The sequence below is a fragment of the Nicotiana sylvestris genome, chromosome 7 (genome assembly GCF_000393655.2).
Source record: "Nicotiana sylvestris chromosome 7, ASM39365v2, whole genome shotgun sequence".
In the NCBI taxonomy this organism is placed as follows: domain Eukaryota; kingdom Viridiplantae; phylum Streptophyta; class Magnoliopsida; order Solanales; family Solanaceae; genus Nicotiana; species Nicotiana sylvestris.
The window spans coordinates 36,564,307-36,567,820 of NC_091063.1; positions in this window are offsets into that span (position 1 = coordinate 36,564,307).

A 3,514-nucleotide genomic window follows, 5' to 3' on the forward strand; every position below is an offset into this window, starting at 1 on the left:
TTCGCCATATTTATATATATATTTCAATAATTCAAATTTTAATAATTGTTTTATTTTTTTTATTCAATTAGTTACTCAATTAAATTCTCTTAAACCATTTGAGGTTGTATTTTGCTTAAAAGGGAATTTCTACTAAGTTAATATCTTAAATCCCATGATAAAAATAATAATTCTTTATTCAAATGATTTCTAAAAATAATTTCATCTTTTCTTGCTGAGTTCCTAATTACCTTAGAAGTTGTACTCTACTTTATGTTATGTAAATGAGACTCCTTGAACATCTTAACTGCATTGATTATAGACCTTATGTACTGAGTAATATGAGAACATTTTTGTGTAAAGAGAGATAGAAATATGTGGGCACAAGGTGCCGGGTGTGCTAAAAGTTTGGTAATTGAGGTTATGATATGAGACATCGAGTTTGAGATGGCTGGAAATTGTGCATCAGAAACGATATGATTTATTGAGCTAACATCACCTTCCTTGTTTGAGTACATTTTTACTTTTTTGTGTCCTAGCTATGTTGGTGTTAAATTATTTAGTTATCTTCGTTTCCACCCGTCTTTCTCTTTGTTATTTCTACTGATTGTAGTTTGTTCTTTCCCTGTTGTTGATATTACTATGTCATTTCTAGGTTGATAGTTTATTATCAAATCCTGTTCAATTTATTTAACCAGTAGGTATCTGGACTGTTCCTCGTCACTACCCCACCGAGGTTAGTCTTGATACTTACTGGGCACCGCCGTGGTGTGCTCATACTACACTTCTGTACATTTTTTTGTGTACAGATCCAGGTATTTTATCGATAGTAGTTGTGTGGGTCGTTGCAGTGGAGACTCAAGGTAAACCTGCTACAGCATTCGCAGGCCTCGGACTCACCTTCATTTGTACTTTCCATTTGTTCCTTTTGTTTCGGAGCAGTGATGTATTTTTTTTGTATAACTACTTTTAGAAAGGCTTGTGACTTATACCACCGGCTTTTGGAATTTAATTTGTTTAGAGTAATTTAATTTAAAGTTAGTAAATATCAATGATATTTCAATTTATGTTAGGCTTACCTAGTTTAGAGACTATGTGTCATCACGACTCCTTCGGAGGGATTTTTGGGTCGTGACAAGTTGGTATCAGAGCACTAGGTTCATAGGTACTACTAGTCAAAAGCAGGTTTAGCAGAGTCTTGCGGATCAGTACGGAGATATCTGTGCTTATCTTCGAGAGGCTACAGAACTGTTAGGAAATTCCACTTCTTTCATTCCTTATCGTGCGATATTGATTTAGCTCGAGGTATATAACTTATGTTCATCTACATACACTCGTGTATGATATTACGCTCTTAGTGTCTGCTATGCGCCAGTGGTTCGTGATGCTACAAACGGGCTACGAAGGACTCAGGGATGCTCAGGCATTGTCTCAACGTGTCACCCAGACTAAATATACAGAGGCATTGAGAGACTATTCAATTGTTCATATGGAGGCGCAACATTTTTCGACATCTGGTTGATAAGAGCGAGCTTGGGAAGATCTAATTGGTTGACTAGCCATCGCAATTATGGCAAGGTTGCGAGGTGGATGTTGATTGAGGACGGCTGGTGGTATTGGGGTACCTTGTGATTGGTGTTGTGCGAGCTGCGAAAGTTAGTTTTTTGGATCATCAAATGTTGTTTTCTATGGCTTCGCGCTAGTGGAGGAGTCCACTAGCAGCGTTCAGATTATATAGTCAGATTTACATCAGTTTTGGCCTGAGGTATGTATATAAGTGGTATTGGAAGGTTTCCGAAATTTGTATATAACTAAAGACTGAGATCTTACTAGGGATGATATTGGGGCTTTGATGGGGGATAATTCTTATCGACTATCCGAAGAAATGGTTCAGTTCATTAGTGATGGGGTCAGTATGGCTGGAAGTAATTGGTCATTTTGAATGGGAATTCTCTACTAGCATTTGTGGCAACACTCTTAGATTGGGCGGTCTGTATGACTCGGTTGAGTTGGGGAGGTGCAGTCTTGATGTCTTAGTTGCGGGCGGGCGGACCTCGGAGGGTTCTCGATGGTTCGACAAAGGCTTGAGTTGGCTGTCTGCTATAGGCGTAAGGAATATGTGGTACATTGTGACTTTCTACTAAATAGGTATCAGAAATTAATAGAGTGTTGACCTTGTTGGCTATCATATGTGAAGGGACCTTGAGTTTTTGTTTGCGGGTGCGTGGCTAGCAGCATGGTGATTACTGGGTTTTGAGGCTTTCGGGGTTCATATTTTGATACTCGGCCAGAAATCCTATATGGGTGCTTCAGCAGAATAATAGGGTGTGAGTGATATATCTGCCATTTGATTTGCATAGTTGAGTTGGGTATGGAAATTTCGGTATTCCTGAGGTTTGGGGCTAGATGCCCTCATGAATGGAGTATTTCCTGTTTGCATATCTTGAAGAAATGTCGAGAATGGAATAATTAATAGCATGTGTTATCGATAAGTTGTTGTGGATCTTTTTGAAGCATACTTATCTAATTGGGAAGGATCAGAATTTGGTTGGGACTATTTGAAAGCTCAATGAGAATATGTGTTTTGTATCAAGGTTGTGTGCTCCTGTGAGATTGCCATTTTGGTCATGCTATCAGGCAGAATGGATATTATTTGTGCCCTTAGCCTATGTTATGTGCTACTCTTTTGTGATGTGCTAGGTGGTGAGGTTGTATGATTATCCCCCATGCATGTTGTGAATTCATTCAGGCCTTATGGCGATGCGGGCGAGATAGCCCTCGTGAGGTTGATTTGTTCATAGACCTTATATGTGCTTGCTTTTCTCCTATTTTATTACTTTTATTCATTGTCCCCACAGTTTTACCTATGCACTCTGCAGTGCCTGATATCAATATTCATATGTTTAGTGAACCCGAGCATTTTGACTTGATGAGTATTTGGGAGCGGGCTGCACACCGCAGCGGATGTTATGAAGGATACCATTTTCTTGTGTTTATCTGGTGTTGTGTTTTCCCTCTGTGGGGCGATTTGTTGAAAAAAAATTTATACTTTTGTTGTTACATATGTTGTACTTTTTAGATAATTCTTATACTTTGCTTTCCTTTATTTGTGCTGCATAATTGAGTCATTGCTGGTTTGGTGTACGAGCTGTGTGGTACGAGAATCCGTGTGGTTCCGTGATAAGTTGTTAGTTGGGCTGCTTGTATTGGCTGAGATGAGGTTTTTAGAACTGAGGTTTGAACTATGGAATTGGGGGTGAGGAGTGTTTGGGAGTATGTGGTTGTTCCTGCTAAGAGTTGGTTAATGGCCATTGGCGGGCTAGAGAGTTTCTTGACTTGTTGACTTCATGAGCGGCTATAAGTTTCCGCATGTTTCTTTATCCTGGGCAGTGTTGTGGAAGTTCGAAACAAGGTTATATTCAATATGAAGTGTATTGCCGGCATCCAGAGTGTTATTTGAGCAGCTATGGTGGTTAGAGGTTATTGCTTCGAGTATTTGAGCTGCGTGGATCAACATGTGATTGTATTCTGGGTT